Here is a 19140-nt window from a genome sequence, read left to right as displayed (position 1 = left end):
GACACTCTGGCAGGGCATGACACAGCTCAGGGAGTGGGGCTGGCTGGGGTCCCTGCAGTGATACCTCCTGGAGACAGGAAAAGAGCCCACTCCTTATTTCCAGGTCAGAGTTCCTCATCCAGCACCCAGTGGGACAGGATGGTGCTAAAGGTCCCACATTGGAACCTTGCTAGTTGCCGTGATTTGAGTGTCTTACATGGAGTCATTGCTACATGGCATAAGGAGAATCCCCGGGTGGGTGAGTTAATATAGGATTATGGCTCTGGGTGTCTCTCTGCTCCTTGTCCCCCTGGCTGATCCCCAAGTGTCTGAGAGGAAAGCATTGGGTCAGTCAGTCATTATTGCTTGATTAGACCTTTGTTTAATTCCCTGCACCCATTAGAAGCAGAGAAAGGAGGTGGGGTTTGCCCAATTCCATTGCCAGTCAGGAAGTAGAATGCCCCAACCTGGGAACTGGGTAGGGGACACAGTGAGCTCCAGAGCCAATATGGACCACATGCGCCTCCCTCATGTCTCCAGACCGGCCAGGGAATGGCAGAGTATCTGAACCTCAGCCACTGTTCCAAAGCAGCACATTGTCACTGACCCAAGTTGAGGCTACTTGCTGCACAAGTAGAAAATCAAAGACCTCCCCCCATCTCACAACTGTGGTGAGAACATCCAAACCTTGGAACACACCATAACACAGTGCCCCCAGATTGGAGTCAAAGGTGAAATGAGTGATTTCCACAACATCACAGAGGAGACTTTGGAATGGCTCCTGGATCTACAAGCATCTATAGAATGCTGCTCTATAGATGCCACGTGAGAGAGACTGTGTGAGCTTGTCCTGCCTCCCACAAGCTGAATTGCTGCAGCAGAAGAAAAGTTTCCTAGGAGTGTCTGTGATGGGGACAGGGACATGAGTCTCCTTATCCTTGTCAGGTTGCAGATTGGATTCCCTTTGGAAGAAACCAAGGAGCTGCAGAGGCCTTTGTCATAACTTAGTCCCAGATTTGGACCTTAGCGTCCAAAATATGGGGGTTAGCATGAAAACCTCCAAGCTTAGTTACCAGCTTGGACCTGGTACTTGCTGCCACCACCCAAAAAATTAGAGTGTTTTGGGGCACTCTGGTCCCCCTGAAAAACCTTCCCTGGGGACCCCAAGACCCAAATCCCTTGAGTCTCACAACAAAGGGAAATAATCCTTTTTCCCTTCCCCCCTCCAGGTGCTCCTAGAGAGATACACAGACACAAGCTCTGTGAATCCAAACAGAGTGACTCCCCCTCTCTGTTCCCAGTCCTGGAAACAAAAGCACTTTCCTCTTCACCCAGAGGGAATGCAAAATCAGGCCAGCAAATCCAACACACACAGATCTCCCCCTGATTTCTTCCTCCCACCAATTCCCTGGTGAGTACAGACTCAATTTCCCTGAAATTTCCCAGTAAAGAAAACTTTAACAGGTTTTAAAAAGAAAGCTTTATATAAAAAAGAAAGAAAAATACATACAAATGGTCTCTCTGTATTAAGGTGACAAAATACAGGGTTAATTGCTTAAAAGAAATATGAATAAACAGCCTTATTCAAAAAGAATACAAATCAAAGCACTCCAGCACTTATATTCATGCAAATACCAAAGAAAAGAAACCATATAACTTACTATCTGATCTCTTTGTCCTTACACTTAGAAACAGAAGATTAGAAAGCAGAAACTACTTCTCCAAAGCTCAGAGAAAACAGGCAGACAGACAAAGACCTTAGACACAAACTTCCCTCCACCCAGAGTTGAAAAAATCCGGTTTCCTGATTGGTCCTCTGGTCAGGTGCTTCAGGTGAAAGAGACATTAACCCTTAGCTATCTGTTTATGACACGCCCCCCCAAATCGCAGACAGTGGGGAAGCTCACTGGCGGCGATTTCCTTCTAGAACTTGAAAATAAACAGATTAATACAACACATGCACCTTTACATATACCACTAAGTATATAACTAACAGACTTCTACATTTTAAGAACACTTTTTAACTACTGAATTCTGGGAAACTCTCACGGGAGAGAGCATCAGCAACTTTGTTAGAAGCTCCTGTGATGTGTTGAATTTCAAAATCAAAATCTTGGAGAGCTAAACTTCAACGAAGAAGTTTCTTGTTGTTCCCCTTGGCAGTATGAAGCCACTTTAGTGCAGCATGGTCAGTTTGTAGTTGGAACCGCCGTCCCCAAACATATGGGCGTAGCTTTTCCAGGGCGTACACAATGGCATAGCATTCCTTTTCACTGACTGACCAGTGACTTTCCCTCTCAGACAGTTTCTTGCTGAGAAACACGACAGGATGGAAGTTGTGATCTGTTGCTTCCTGCATGAGCACTGCTCCGATACCACGCTCAGATGCATCTGTGGTTACTAGGAATGGTTTGTCAAAATCCGGGGCCCTGAGCACAGGGTCAGACATGAGCGTTGCCTTAAGTTGGGTAAAGGCCTTTTGACACTCATCAGTCCACTTAACGGCATTTGGCTGGGTCTTTTTGGTCAGGTCGGTCAATGGGGCAGCGATTTGGCTGTAGTGTGGTACAAATCGCCTGTAGTATCCGGCCAAGCCTAAGAAGGATTGGACCTGTTTCTTTGACCTTGGGACAGGCCACTTTTGGATAGCATCCACCTTGGCCTGTAGGGGGTTTATGGTTCCTCGACCCACCTGGTGCCCCAGGTAAGTCACTCTGTTTTGGCCTATTTGACACTTTTTGGCCTTAACAGTTAGTCCGGCCTGCCTGATGCTCTCAAAGACCTTTTCCAGGTGTAGTAGGTGTTCGGGCCAGGAGTCTGAAAAAATGGCCACATCATCGAGGTAGGCAACTGCAAATTCTCCCAGTCCAGCTAGTAGACCATCTACCAGCCTCTGGAAGGTGGCGGGTGCATTTCGAAGGCCGAAAGGAAGGACATTGAATTCATACACCCCCGCATGGGTGACGAATGCTGACCTCTCCTTGGCAGGTTCATCTAGCAGTACTTGCCAGTACCCCTTGGTTAAGTCTATTGTAGAGATGAACTGGGCACATCCCAACTTCTCCAATAGCTCATCGGTGCGTGGCATTGGATAGTTGTCCAGACGAGTTACCGCATTTAGCTTACGGTAGTCCACGCAAAAGCGTATTTCCCCATCTGGTTTGGGTACCAGAACCACTGGAGATGCCCATGCACTGGTAGATAGGCGGATTATACCCATCTGTAGCATGTTCTGGATCTCCCGTTCTATAGCAGCTTGGGCATGAGGAGACACTCGGTAGGGTGGGGTTCTGATTGGGTGAGCATTACCTGTGTCAATGGAGTGGTATGCCCGTTCAGTCAGTCCTGGGGTGGCTGAGAACAATGGGGTGAAGCTAGTGCACAGCTCCTTGATTTGTTGCCGCTGCAGACGTTCCAGGGTGGTTGAGAGGTTCACCTCTTCCACGCCACCGTCTTTTTTCCCGTCATAGTAGACACCGTCAGGCCACTCAGCATCATCTCCCTGGACTGTAAACTGACAAACCTGTAAATCTCTGGAATAGAAAGGCTTGAGAGAATTAACATGGTACACTTTAGGCTTTAGTGAGGAATTGGGAAATGCTATGAGGTAGTTTACAGTTCCCAGGCGCTCTTGGACTGTGAATGGCCCTTCCCATGATGCTTCCATCTTATGGGCCTGTTGCGCCTTCAAGACCATAACCTGGTCTCCTACCTTGAAGGAACGTTCTCTGGCATGTCTGTCATACCAGGCCTTTTGCTCTTCTTGAGCATCCTTTAGGTTCTCTCTAGCAAGGGCTAAAGAGTGTCGGAGGGTGCTTTGTAGGTTGCTTACAAAGTCCAGAATGTTAGTTCCTGGAGAAGGCGTAAACCTCTCCCATTCCTGCTTCACCAACTGTAATGGCCCCTTAACCTCGTGACCATACACAAGTTCAAACGGTGAAAACCCTAAACTGGGATGTGGTACAGCCCTGTAGGCAAACAGCAACTGCTGCAACACTAGGTCCCAATTATTGGAGAATTCGTTGATGAATTTTCGTATCATGGCCCCCAAAGTTCCATTGAACCTTTCCACCAGGCCATTGGTTTGATGGTGGTACGGGGTGGCAACCAAGTGATTCACCCCATGCGTTTCCCACAGTTTTTCCATGGTCCCTGCCAGGAAATTAGACCCTGAATCTGTAAGGATGTCGGAGGGCCAACCTACCCTGGCAAAGATGTCTGTTAAGGCCAAGCACACAGTGTTAGCCCTGGTGTTGCCTAGAGCTACTGCTTCTGGCCATCGGGTAGCAAAGTCCACTAAAGTCAGCACATACTGCTTTCCTCTGGGCGTCTTTTTTGGGAAAGGGCCCAGAATATCCACAGCTACTCGCTGAAATGGGACCTCAATTATGGGGAGTGGCTGGAGAGGGGCCTTGACCTGGTCTTGAGGCTTACTCACTCTTTGGCATACCTCACAAGACCGGACATACTTGGCAACATCCTTGCCCATCCCCTCCCAGTGGAAGGACTTCCCCAACCTGTCTTTGGTTCTGTTCACCCCAGCATGGCCACTGGGATGATCATGGGCTAAGCTTAAGAGCTTCCCCCGGTACTTAGTTGGAACCACCAACTGTTTTTGCGGCTGCCATTCTTCCCAGTGTCCACCAGAAAGAATTTCCTTGTATAAAAGTCCTTGGTCTATAACAAACCGGGATCGATTAGAAGAGCTGAGAGGCGGTGGGGTGCTCCGTGCCGCCGCCCACGCTTTCTGAAGGCTGTCATCTGCTTCCTGCTCAGTCTGGAACTGTTCCCTTGAGGCTGGGGTCACCAGTTCTTCCTCAGACTGTGGACTTGGGCTTGGTCCCTCTGGAAGCAATGTAGGTGATGGGGTTGTTTCCGTTGCTGGTGAACCGCTCTCCACTGGTGCACCTGAGGTTATTTCAGGCTCTGGCTGAGCCTTTTGGGCATGGCTGTCTGTTGCTTTTGCCAGTTTTGGCTCACTGGCGCCCTCTGGCATCGACTTTGAAGATGGGGTTGCAATTGCTGGTGCTGGTTGCTGTTCCAGTTCCGGGCCTGGGACTGGAGGTGCTGTGGCTGTTTCAGTGGTTGGCATGGAATCTGGATCCACTACCTCTGTCTGGGTCTCTGGTAACACAGACGGGGCCTCTGTGGACGGCTCAGGAACAGGAATGGGTCTGGAAGCTTGCCTGGTTTGGCTACGTGTAACCATTCCCACTCTCTTGGCCCGCCTCACCTGATTGGCCAAGTCTTCCCCCAGTAGCATGGGGATAGGATAATTGTCATAGACTGCAAAAGTCCACATTCCTGACCAGCCTTTGTACTGGACAGGCAGTTGAGCTGTAGGCAAGTCTACAGCTTGTGACATGAAGGGGTAAATTGTAACTTTGGCCTTTGGGTTGATGAATTTGGGGTCCACGAAGGATTGGTGGATAGCTGACACTTGTGCCCCCGTGTCTCTCCAAGCAGTAACCTTCTTTCCGCCCACTCTCAAATTTTCCCTTCGCTCCAAGGGTATTTGAGAGGCATTCGGGCCTGGGGATCTTTGGTGTGATGGTGGTGTAATGGATTGCACTCGCATGGTGTTCTTTGGACAGTTGGCCTTGATATGTCCCAGTTCATTACACTTAAAGCATCTTCCATCTGATGGGTCAGTGGGCCGAGGTGAGTTACTGGAGACTGGTGAGGTGGAAGAATAGGGCGTCTGTGGCTTTACTTGGGTTGTATGTGGGGTCTTTGGCTGTCCTCGGTTGTAAGGTTTATGGTCGGTGTGCCCCCTGGGGTAATCGTTCCCCTTGACAGTAGCTTTCTTGCTTTCTGCCACTTCCATTCATTTGGCTCCAATCTCCCCAGCCTCAGCGAGATCTTTGGGTTTTCCATCTTGTATGTACCGTGTGATGTCTTCAGGAACACCATCCAAGAACTGCTCCATTTGTATGAGGAGGTGCAGTTCTTCCAAGGTTTTAACATTGTGTCCTGATATCCAGGCCTCATAATTTTTTGCAACGTAGTAGGCGTGTTTGGGAAATGACACATCCGGTTTCCACTTTTGGGTTCTGAAGCGCCGACGGGCATGATCTGGGGTTACCTCCATTCTGTATCTGGCCTTGGTTTGAAAAAGTTTATAGTCATTCATTTGCTGCTTAGGCATTTCAGCTGCCACCTCTGCTAAAGGTCCACTGAGCTGTGACCTTAATTCTACCATGTACTGGTCTTCGGGGATGCTGTACCCAAGACAGGCTCTTTCAAAATTTTCCAAGAAGGCCTCGGTGTCATCCCCTGCCTTGTAGGTGGGAAATTTCCTGTGCTGTGGAGCAATAATTGGCGCCGGGTTGTTAGGGTTGGCTGGCACATGCAGCCCAGCTTTTGCCAAGTCCAGTTCATGTTTTCTCTGTTTTTTCCTTCTCTTCATTTTCTTTTTGTTGTTTTTCCATTTCTCGGCGGTGGGCCAACTCTTCTTCTGCTTGTTTCCTTCGGTGGGCCACCTCTTCTTCTTCTAGTTTTCTTTTGTGTGCTGCCTCTTTGGCTGCCTGTTCTCTTTGGAAGGCTGCCAGTTTGATGCTTTCTTCCTTTTCTTTCAGCTCCAGTTGTCGCCTGTGTTCAGCTGCTTTGAATTGCTCTTCGGCCTCAATTTTTGCCTTAGAAGTCATGATTCCTGTTTTCTTGTGTTGGGGTGCCCTCCGGTGTTTATCTTCTGAACTGCAGGTTCTCTGTTGCCTCCTGAAGTCTGCCTAGCAACAGTGCCTTTAGCTAATCTTCAATGTTAAGTAAACCTGAAAAACCACTTTATTTGCATGTATATAGTGCTGGTAATGGAGAGCTATTGCATGACAAAAGACCCTTAACAGTCTGGTAATGGCTTCTTGCTTAACATGCAAGCCACAAACTGCCAGAGAGAGAAGAAAAGAAAAAAAAATTATCTTTGGTTCCCTTTTAAAACCAAACTGTTTCTCTCTGCTAAAAAGCCCTTAGCAGAGAAAAGAAAAACATAATATTCCTACTGGCTTCTGGATTTTGTCTATCCCGTAACCGCTGCACACCATATCATAACCTTAGTCCCAGATTTGGACCTTAGCGTCCAAAATATGGGGGTTAGCATGAAAACCTCCAAGCTTAGTTACCAGCTTGGACCTGGTACTTGCTGCCACCACCCAAAAAATTAGAGTGTTTTGGGGCACTCTGGTCCCCCTGAAAAACCTTCCCTGGGGACCCCAAGACCCAAATCCCTTGAGTCTCACAACAAAGGGAAATAATCCTTTTTCCCTTCCCCCCTCCAGGTGCTCCTAGAGAGATACACAGACACAAGCTCTGTGAATCCAAACAGAGTGACTCCCCCTCTCCGTTCCCAGTCCTGGAAACAAAAGCACTTTCCTCTGCACCCAGAGGGAATGCAAAATCAGGCCAGCAAATCCAACACACACAGATCTCCCCCTGATTTCTTCCTCCCACCAATTCCCTGGTGAGTACAGACTAATTTCCCTGAAATTTCCCAGTGAAGAAAACTTTAACAGGTTTTAAAAAGAAAGCTTTATATAAAAAAGAAAGAAAAATACATACAAATGGTCTCTCTGTATTAAGGTGACAAAATACAGGGTTAATTGCTTAAAAGAAATATGAATAAACAGCCTTATTCAAAAAGAATACAAATCAAAGCACTCCAGCACTTATATTCATGCAAATACCAAAGAAAAGAAACCATATAACTTACTATCTGATCTCTTTGTCCTTACACTTAGAAACAGAAGATTAGAAAGCAGAAACTACTTCTCCAAAGCTCAGAGAAAACAGGCAGACAGACAAAGACCTTAGACACAAACTTCCCTCCACCCAGAGTTGAAAAAATCCGGTTTCCTGATTGGTCCTCTGGTCAGGTGCTTCAGGTGAAAGAGACATTAACCCTTAGCTATCTGTTTATGACAGCCTTACCCAGCTACTAGTGAAATCACTAATTTAGGACTAATAGACCTTTGGTCTGTCAGCTCCAACCCCCTCCCCCACACGCACACTCATCTAGCCACTGAGGTGCAGATCTCTCTGCTAGAAGCAATACAGGGTCCCCTATTATCTCTGTGCGCTGCACAGTAGAGTAGGCCCTGCTCATCCACATTAGAGATCTATTTCCAGCGCATCATGGCCCCTGCGATAAATTGCCCTCCAGAAAGAACCACTGGAGGCTTTGATCCCTAAGCATCTGCCACCTTTAAATAAAGGGGCTTCCCTGAGCCATGGGACCCTGAAAGCCTCCTGGGGAATGAACTGCCTTGGCTACAGCAGCTCTCTTACCCTCCCTTTGGTGCACTAGATGGTGAGGCCATTCTATCTCCAGGACTTGGAGGCTGGCTCTAGGCAATCTGCTAAAGCCTCATGTCCTGATGGTTTTAGGTCTTTGGAAAATTCTTCTCTGAGGGGCAGAGAAAATACTTCCTCCAGACAGCAATGCTGGCGATCCATGACCCCCTGCTGTGTGTCAGCCAGGCTGGGCTGCTCCTCACATACTCCATCCTGGGGCAAGTCCAGCAACTGATGGGGGACAAGGTAAGCAGCTGCAGTAGACTCAAGAGATTGGGGTTGGGCCCAGGCCTCATTCCCATCCTATCACCATTCGCTTGCCTGGGAGCAAGGAGCCTAGTGGGGACTTCTGGACTTCATGGACTTCTGTTCTTAGGATGTGATACTCTGCTATCACTCCTGGGAAGGGCAGGATAGTCTCCTAAGTGCCCTCTGTGAACCTTTCCTGCCCCACAGAGCTGCACCCATTTCCCCATGGCCTAGCGTTCATGTCACCCGATCCACCACCCAGAATTGCTCCCATCACTGGTAGCCTGGGAGGCCAAGGACTGATGGGTAATGGCGACTGGCCAGGCAGTTCTGAGGCACATAGGTAGGGGAAACTTGTCCTGCTGTTATCAGGGCTGGACCCACTCTAGAGAGAACGGGAGGATTCAGTCAGCAGGCGCTGCTGACCTGCCCCGTTCACCAGGGCTGCCATCCTGTGGTTTCAGCATTTGTCACTGGGGTGACTTGGGGAAAGGGCTCAACCTCCCCCCATTTCACTTCACTGCTGCCAGAATCCCTCCTGCCCCCATCCCTGCCCTACCTGGGTGGGGATGGAGGAAGGAGTGGAGGAGAGGGTTCTACGAACTTGAGCGGTGTCCTCAGGTGGGTTGGAGGTGGAACAGCTGTCCGGGGCACTGAGGGGGAGGTGGCACGAGCTAACCCTACAAGGAGGGTAGTTGGCATTGGAGGTCACTAGAGAGGACAACAAGCCTCCATCCTGGGGATCAAGAGGGTGAATCTACCACTCAGATATGAGCAGCTGCTGGGTGGAAATGGTGCTGGTTCCAGGTGCCCTTAATCCTCTCTGATTCCTGGGCAGTGTCTCAGTCTCTGACATGTTCTCATTCCCCTGCAGCTGGAGGATGTCACAGCCAAGATGATGTGCCAACTGTGCCTAATCTAGCACTTGCACCAGGTGTCTGAGGCGCTGCAAGGGCTGCACCTCATCTGATGCCCTTAAAGGTTCCCCTCCCAAGTTCAGCAACTCCCGCTCCCTGCTGCAGGTGCTGCTCTGTCTCACTGTAAATGCAGGGGCTAGTGGAAGGGGAAATGGAGGCCCCTGTCACTGACAGAAACTCTGTCCCTGCTCTGTGGACCAGGGTCCTTCCCTCTGACCCCAAACTTCTTTCATCTGCGGCATGAGTTCTTCCCCTCACTCCCATAGCCCTCCCCTCTTTCCTTGCTCTGACCATTCCCCGTGCTCCCAGGCAGAGATCTCCCTGCCCCATATGGCACAGAAGGACCTTTGTGCCAGGGCTACAGACTGTCTGCCCAACTGAAGCTCAGGAAGCTCCACATTTGAGGAGGTGAGGATGGGACAGAGGCTCAGGGCCTGCTTCACCTCCTGCCCTTTATTCTTCCTTTGGCCCTTCTATGGGCTCTCAGAGGGTAACATGAATAGGAACCTCCTCCCCACCTGTCTTCTAGGCCCTGAGGTGTGTGACAGCCTCCCAGTTGGGTGTAGTCAGAAGCTGAGCCACCTCAGGGAGCAGTGGGGACAGGTCACCTTGTCCTATGAAAGCAAGCAGTGCTAGTTATCAAAGAGGCTGAGAGGGAAGTTCCCGCTCCCTCATGGAGGTAAGAGCCATTTACTTCTTTGGGCATATGGGTCTCCTGGGGGAGAAATGGGATCCCTGCTGCATAGCCTGGTTGGGAGCTTCCCCCATCCCTGGGACAGAGACATCTCAATCAATGTGCCACTCTTGTTTTTTTCCTAGCAAAAGGCTCCTCAGAGATGTCTTCAAACCTGTTCTCCTGGGAGCATTTCTGGGAGAAGGCTCCCGTCCCTCAGTCTCCAACTCCATCATGCAGTCTCATTCACATAACATCTCTGCTCTCCAGCTCCACTTCCCGCAGCAGGACTGTCATAACCCATTCCCAGATTTGGACCTTAGCGTCCAAAATATGGGGGTTAGCATGAAAACCTCCAAGCTTAGTTACCAGCTTGGACCTGGTAAAGCTGCCACCACCCAAAAAATTAGAGTGTTTTGGGGCACTCTAGTCCCCCCAAAAACCTTCCCTGGGGACCCCAAAGACCCAAATTCCTTGAGTCTCACAACAAAGGGGAATAAACCATTTCCCTTCCCCCCTCCAGGTGTTCCCTCCCTGGGTTCCTGGAGAGATACACAGAAGCAAGCTCCGTGAATCTAAACAGAGAGACTCCACCCTCCCAGTCTTCAGTCCTGGAAAACACAAGCACCGGGATATTTAATTTCTCTTCCACCCCCCCTTCACCCAGAGGGAATGCAAAGTCAGGCTAGTAAATCTAACACACAGAGATTTCCCCCTGACTTTTTCCTCCCACCAATTCCCTGGTGAGCACAGACTTAATTCCCTGGAGTTCCCCACTAAAGAAAAACTCCAACAGGTCTTAAAAAGAAAGCTTTATGTAAAAAAAAAAGAAAAATACATAAAAATAGTCTCTCTGTATTAAGGTGACAAATACAGGGTCAATTGCTTAAAAGAAATATGAATAAACAGCCTTATTTAAAAGAACACAATTTAAAACACTCCAGCAACTACACACATGTAAATACAAAATAAAAAACCATATAAACCACTGTCCTTTCTGTACTTACAACTGGGAAACAGAAGATTAGAAAGCAGGAGACAGAAATCCTTTCATAGCCAGAGAGAGTACAGGCAGAAGACCCAAGAACAAAGGACTCACACACAAACTTCCCTCCACTCAGATTTGAAAAAGTCTTGTTTCCTGATTGGTCCTCTGGTCAGGTGTTTCAGGTTACTCCTTTCCAGGTAAAAGAACATTAACCCTTAGCTATCTGTTTATGACAAGGACAAACAAACTTTCAGCTCCTAGAGACCTGACTCTGACCTCCTTCTGATCAGCAATGGGGTTTCACCATTCCCTCAACAAACCTGTCAGCGTCTGAATGATGAATGTCAGAGTCACCAGAACCAGCAAAACTCCAACAGCAGCCAGCTGATCCTTTGTAAACTTAGCCCCTCTGGAAACCAGGTCTGAACTGGAGAGGTCTGAACTCATGGACTCATAGACTTTAAGGTCAGAAGGGACCATTACGATCATCTAGTCTGACCTCCTGCACAATACAGGCCACAGAATCTCACCCACCCACTCTTGTAATAAACCCCTAACCTACGCCTGAACTATTGAAGTCCTCAAATAATGGTTTAAAGACTTTAAGGTGCAGAGAGTCCTCCAGCAAGTGAATCATGCCCTATAGTGCAAAGGAAGGTGAAAAACCCCCAGGGACTCTGCCAATCTGCCCTGGAGGAAAATTTCTTCCCGAGCCCAAATATGGTGATCAACTAAACACTGAGCATGTGGGCAAGACTCACCTGAACCCAATAAGAGCAGGACTGGGCAGATTAGGTCTGTAACAGGGAAAGGAGAGTGCTTTCCCCTGGGCTGCAGAGACTGGGACTTAGCCAAACTGATTACAGAATGAGTCCTACCTCAGAATGACCATGTATTGGCCCCGAAAGAACCAGACTTCAGCGGCGATAAGGCTCCGCTGGGCTATGAACTGGATGAGAACTAGGTAGGACACTGAAAGCAGCAAGAAAAGCCTAGAAGGGAACTTGAGAAGAGAGGTAGGATGTGCCCAGGGAAACCTGCAGCAAAGAGAAAAGAGCAGACCTAGCTGTTGAGTACAGAGCCCTGGGCTACTATCAGTGTCAGGGTGGGACCAGGTTCCTCTACTGGCCCCAAAGAAGGGGGCATACGTGCACCCAGAGCGGGTTACCTTCTCTGGGAAGACCTATTTGGACTTTCAGTGTGTGACAAGCTGAGCCCCAGAAGCATGGACTAAAGGTGGTGAGCTGGCCAGAGGGCCAAATTACCAGGCAGAGAGACTGCCATGGTGCTGGAGTGACCATCGATGGAGGACCAGAAGGCATCTATCAATGAGTAGATTCATTTATTATTGGCATAGTCAGCAGGATTGAATTTCCCTGTCATCCGTGAGGGCTCATGGAAGTCTTGGTTACTGAAGGAAGGTCTGTCCCCCCAAGTGGGATTTCCCATTTGAGTTCCAGGGACTGGTTAAGCAGCCAAAGCAGGTCTCGGGGTTTCTCCAGCAACTCCTAGAAACCCAACAGAAGCAGAAGGAAGTGCAGGCAGAGCTACAGATGCAGCTGGTAATCTTGAGGGAGCAGCAGCAATACCTGTCAGAGATCCTGCAAAGGGAAATCAACTGCTAGGCCCATGGACAAAAAGAGCAGACTAGGAGAGCATGCTGAGGCTGTACTGAGAAGTTAGCCCAGGAGAGCAGGGCATGAGAAAGTGTACAAGCATTGCCTAATGCCACGATGGTTTGGGTGCAGAGAAGCAGGCCATATCAAAAGACCCAGCCTGCATAGGAAATTCCTGAGTGGCAAAAAGAGGGGCCAGGGCCCCAAGAAGGTAGAAAGAAAGGAGAAGATGTCCTCTTGGACAAAGACACATGAGGCAGGCTAGATGGAGATGGCAGGAATGGCCATGGCCCTTGCAGACCTTCCCCCAACATACCCTGTTGGGTGCTGCAGGGAGGTGAAGGATGAAATGGTTGGCACAGAGATGAATCAGGCACAAGAGTTGAGCAGTGGCGTGTGCTCAGACCATGATGGAAAAGGTTTTGGGGGATGCAGCGGCAGTAGAAAAAAGGCTACAGAAGAAGCTGATGGCTTCAGAACAAGGCTCTGCAAGCAGTTGTTAATGAGAATGAGTGGCTGCAGGAAGAGCACTGGGATACTGCAGAAGAGAAGGATGGCCTCTGAGTTCTGGTGAGCGAGCTGGCTGGGGAGCTGGAGATGCCACGCGCCCAGACTCTACGAGTGCATAGCCGGTGACAGCGATGAGATGTTGAAGGATGAATATTGGACAAGAGTAGAACTTGCCCCCAGGTTGGGCCAGATTTTAAGGAGGAGGATATATAACGGTGGCTTGGCCTGTGGCTGCAAAGCCTGGAGGTAGCCCAAATTGATGACCAAGTGAGCCTCACCTGAGAGGAAACAAGGGAAAACAGCAGCAAAAGTACAGAAGCAGACCTAGCTGTTCAGTATATGGCCTTTGGGCCAAAACCTGGAGTCCAGGGTAGGACTGGGTTCTCCCACCGTCCCTAAGGAAAGGGAAATAGAAGACCATAGAAACCCAAGAACGGCAGGCCAAGCCGAAATCAGGCTGAGGAAGAGCTCCGCACAAGGTTGGAAGGCCTTGTTACTGTTCAAGACATTTTTGGACTTTGTTTGGAAGGAGCATGACCCAGGAAGGAGTGGACTAAAGGACAGTCATCTGGTTGGAGGGCTGAGTTCCCAGCCGACAAACTGCAAGAGTGACTATCAACGGGATTGCTAGCCTAGCTAGAAAGCTGTGAGTGAACTCTGGTACAAACTTGCTTCCATTATGGAAACAGCCTGGTATTGGAGAGTGGGTGGGGAGACCAGGGAGATAGGAGGGGTTGATGAGGCTGGGGTGGGGAGAAGCTGTGGGGCTGGGAGGGGAAGGACATGGCCCAGATTGTGGGAAGGATCCTGCTGGCTGTGTCTGGAGCACTGTGTAGCCTCTTCTATGGGAAGTTGCCATGGGTTAGTGGGGCCTGAATCTCTCATGCTCCTTTGTTCTCTTTGGGCTTCACAGGAGATGTCTGGTGAATTGCCTGTGGACTCTGTGCCCAGCACCACTCCGAAATTATTTGCTACCTTCAAAGAAACAGGGCACAGCTCAGCCTGTTAGGTAGGCTGGAGACTCACACTTCACTCAAACACACAACACTGAGGTGCTTTGGGAAGCATAGTAACAAAGAAGAGATTTAAGTGCAGGGCTTCATTATGCACATGGGTCCCACTAGGTTCCTTTGGGTTGGCTCTTTCTTGATTGGGGGTTTGTTGCAGGAGTGGGTGGGTGAGATTCTGTGGCCTGCATTGTGCAGGAGGTCAGACTAGATGATCATAATGGTCCCTTCTGACCTTAAAGTCTATGAGTCTATGATACTAAGCAAGAGAAAGAGACAAATTTCAAACAGACAAACAAAACAAAACACACTTTGTAGTGACTAAAACTGAATCTTAAGAGTCACAATCTTGGCCTTAGCAGTTTCCAGACTAACATTTCAACTTTCCTAACAGACCTTATTTGATGTTCCCGTACGGTACAAAAATTCTCTGTTGAATCTGCTGATTTGATTGCTTAGCCTTTCGGTTTCAGACCCTCTGTTCTCCTTCTGGGGTGCCTGGACACTGATTGTAGCATCTCTCTTCCAGTCTCTGTCCCAGCCTCTTACACAGATGTATGCTGCAGCCAACCCAGCTCAGAGAGCAGTAGGGACAGATGATCTCATCTTGTCAAACCAAGCAACATGGTTCCCATTGAGGCTTAGATGGAAGATCCCATGCCTCTCCTGGAGGTCTGAACCGTTCACTGTTCTGGGCACTTGGGGCTGTTGCAACAAAGAGGGTGCTCCTGTTATATAGCCTAGTTGTCATCATGACTTTTTTTTTTATTCTCAGAGGATGTGTCCGGGATCCTGGAGACTGTTTCCTGCAGGAGGTTTGAGCAGGGAGAAATCAGTCACTGTCATGAGCCATGGGTCATTAACCTGGGTCTTCAGAGTTCATGAGAGCAGCCATACTCCAGCATGCCACCAGGAAGCCTACTAAAAACTGCTTACCTAGGACTTACGAAGTCCAGACCCAGTTTGAGGCTCCATCCCTGAGGCCTACTGGCAGAGTCCCAGAGCAGCTAATCGGCCCCCGGGACCTCCTTAGACCAACAGCAGGAACAAGAAGCTGTCTGAACACGCGAGCTCCCCTGTCTTCTGGACCATGTGTTAGCTGTTTCTGCTCCCACTCCCCAGCCTTGATTTCCTGGCATCCTGACTCGCTGTGACTCATCTGATTTGAGGATCGGAACACAATTTGGTCTTTTGCTTCTGCTCTTCCAGTATCCTGACCCAGCTGGCTCTCGACTCCTGTCTTCTGAGTATGGACTCTGCCTCTGACCACTAGGTCTGGCTGCCCATGACCCAGCCATGACACTGACTTTTCTACGATTCCTCCAATGCCCTTTTCTGCTCTCCAGCTCTGCTCTCCCAGCAAGACACACCAATCCCTTGGCTCCCAAAGGCCTAGTTGCTGCTATTCAGGGCTCAGGGGTAGTGTTTGTATTGCCTCCTCCCCCACCACAGCTGCTTTTCCTGTGGGAATCTCCCTAGAGTAGAGGAGAAATCTGCTCTTCTCTTAGAATCAGTCCTGGCAGGAAGTCATAGAAGGACGGTTTGCTAAGCTCCCTCTGCCACTGTCAGAGACCATTACTAGTGGGTGTCAAGTGACTTCGCAGGCAGCTCCTTGAGAGACTCCTAGGGGCAGGATAGTCGTGTTTCACAGTGACCTCTGAAAGCCATGCAAAGAGTGCAACATTGAAGAGACTGTCCTGCTGTAACAAAGGGTTTCTGTTCTCCTACGTAGTCAGACAGTGAGACCAGTTTGCAGCATGTGAAAGAGCTGTTTGGTGATGAGCTGGAGGATTCACCATAGAGGTGGCAGCAGCGGCAGATCCTGGAGTCCCTATGGTAGGGTTACTATGTGTCCAGATTTTCCCAGACATGTTGGGATTTTTGTTTTTTAAATAGCTGTCTGGGAGGAATTTGTAAAAATCTAAGAAGGTCCAGGATTTCCCTCCCAATGCAGAGGGGTGCTGGATGGGTCAGGCGTTCTGGGGGGAGCCTGTCAGGGGATGGGGGGTATGGAGAGGGGTCAGGGCAGTCAAGGGACAGGGAGCAGGGGGGTTGGATGGGTTGGGGGTTCTGGCGGGGAGGGTAAATTAACCATGATTCCAGGGGCTACTTTGGCACCTGAAAACTCTAGTGTTTTGGCAGATAACTTAGCAATTAGCTGACAGGAGCCCTGTATCTAATTCCTTTATAAAAGAAAGAAATTTAAATCAATATTAGATCCACTGAGCTCTAATACTAACATGGCCTGACATCTTGTAGAAAATCACTTTAGGGACATTGGTTAAAATGTTAATGTATATTCTTACTTTGTTACTAACTCTCTAGAGAGAGACCCTGCCAGAATTCCTGGGTTCTATCCCAGCCCTAGGAGGGGAATGGGGTCTAGTGGGTTACAGCTGGGGGCAGATACAGCTTAGTTATACATAAGAACATCAGACCAGAGTGGTCAGATCAATGGTCCATATAGTCCAGTATCCTGTCTTCAAACAGTACCAATACTGGGTGCTTCAGAGGGAATGAACAAAACACACAATCACCAAGTCGTCCAGTCCTAGCTTCTGGCAAACAGAGGCGAGGGACATGCAGAACATGGTGTTCCATCTCTGCCCATCCTGGCTAATAGCCATTGATTGATCTATTCTCCAGGAACTTATCTAGTTCTTCTTTGAACCCTCTAACAGTTTTGGCCTTCACAACATCCCCTGGCACAGAGTTCCATGGCTTGATTGTGAGGAAATACCTTCTTTTGCTTGTTTTAAATCTGCTACCTATTAATTTCATTGGCTCACCTTTAGTTCTTCTGTTATATGAATGAGTAACTAACATTTCCTAATTACTTTCTCCACACAATTAATGATTTCATAGACCTCTATCATATCCCCCCTTAGTCATATCTTTTCCAATATGAAAAGTTCCAGTCTTTTTTAATCTTTCCTCAAACAAAAGTTATTCCATACGCCTAATCATTTCTGTTGCCCTTCCCTGTACTTTTTTGAGATAGGTTAACCAGATGTCCCATTCTTATGGAACCAAAGGAGGGAAATGTGGCTGAATGCTGCAGTTGGTCTCAGGTTTAGCCACAGGGACAGGATTATCCCTTTCCTTCCATTAGATGCCATGGGTCTGGAGCAGTGTACCGGAAGGGGTGTGTGTATAGGGAGGGGTAGCTGGGCAGGAATGAGCAGGATGAATAGGTGTGGGATATGGGAGTGGGTTGAGTGTGTCACCATACAGGGCAATGGCACCTGTATTCCCCCTCTGTGGTCCAGCAAGGGACCCACGCTAGACTTTCAGATCTCCAGCCTTCACATCTCCTGGGCAGACATATTAGTCTCTCCCTCCTGACTGGGGTATTTCCAGGCTTCTTAGGTCCCTCTCTATACTGTGACCACCCAACAAAGTCAAACTGCCTAAGCCAGCCTGCTCTGCTTTGCTTTCTTTTCAAAGGCTATGAACAGGGTAATTGCCACAGTTAAGTTACCACCCAGCTCTGTCTAGGAAAGCACATTTATTTTTGAGATAAAAGCATTACAGAGAAAATATATTAATAGCAATAAAAGAACCTACACACGTGCTAATAAACTGACCAGAGATCACAAATTGTCACACTCCACTAATGACTAGATCTCACACATTCACACTGGCTGCCATGGGCCCCCTACAGGCCATTCCACTATGTGGAGGATTCCCAAGGCACGGTGTACCCCAGTCATGCCCCCTTCCTCACACAACCCTTATTCCTGACACACCCTGTATGGTAAGGCACTGAGCCAGCTCTGCACACCCAAGTGGGGATACCCCAGCACTAGGTAGGGAGTTCTCAGCTGGCATGTTAGGGCAGTTTTTAGGCTAGGCCTGGTTCTACTATCTTTGGGATGAGCTCAGTCCCCATTAACGTGCAGCCAATGGAGACTCCCAGGCACTCTTTGCAAGGGGGGGTTGTGCCAGCCTTAGTGTCCTGTACAACTCCTACTTTGAGCAGTTGCTCAAACTTTCCTCTCTAGCTTCAGTGTGATCCTCCCTTCATCTTCGCTTCCTGCCCTAGGCATTGCACAATCTCACTGTTAGACAGCTGCTGTCTTTTGCCCTTGAGGTGGCTGCGCTTCAGTAGAAGGAGAGATTTCTGAGTGCTGATCAGTTTGGGATCCTTTGGAATGAGAAGCGCCTGTGTACAAGTGTTGACACTCATTGCTGTTTTATCTTGTTTAAGGTATAACGGATCATCACCTGGTGATGCACCAGCTGCGGTGTAATGGTGTGCTGGAAGGCATCTGGATTTGTAGGAAGGGGTTCCCAAGCAGAATCCTATACGCTGACTTTAAACAAAGGTGTGTCTTTAAGTATTACAATGAGTGACAGTATGGTGGTGCCTACAACCCAATCAAGGATCAGGGCCCATCGGAGTAGGGCCCAACACAGTCGACAGTCCCTGCCCCAGGGAGTTGACAATGTACATGTCAGGAGGCAACAGGTGAACGAAACAGATAAGTTCTTATCCTTATTTGTGTTTAGCCTTAGATTATTTCTATTACTGCTGTGTCTAGAGACCTCTCCCATTTGAGATGAGAGGTAAATAGGATCTGTCACACCACTTCAGACTCTCTCTAGTCGGGTATCCCATATCCTGTCAGACTAGATCAGATTATTGGTCCATCCAAGCCACTGTCCTGCCACAGAAATGGCCAGTTACTGATGCTTCAAAGGAAGGTGAAAAAAAGTCTTTAACGTAATTAATTAGATTTATAAATAGCTCTTATCAAACATGTCTGAATGTGTATGCAAAAATACACCCGAATCACGTAGCACAGTAACAGTTGGCCAGCATCAAACCCATAACCCACCATAAGAAACTCAGCCAAGCCCATCCCTGCAGTCAGAGCTTCTGCAAAGAGATGACTCTTGCTGCATGCACTGA

This window comes from Gopherus flavomarginatus, chromosome 12 (assembly GCF_025201925.1).
Source record: "Gopherus flavomarginatus isolate rGopFla2 chromosome 12, rGopFla2.mat.asm, whole genome shotgun sequence".
Lineage (NCBI taxonomy): Eukaryota > Metazoa > Chordata > Testudines > Testudinidae > Gopherus > Gopherus flavomarginatus.
This window is presented reverse-complemented; position numbering follows the sequence as displayed.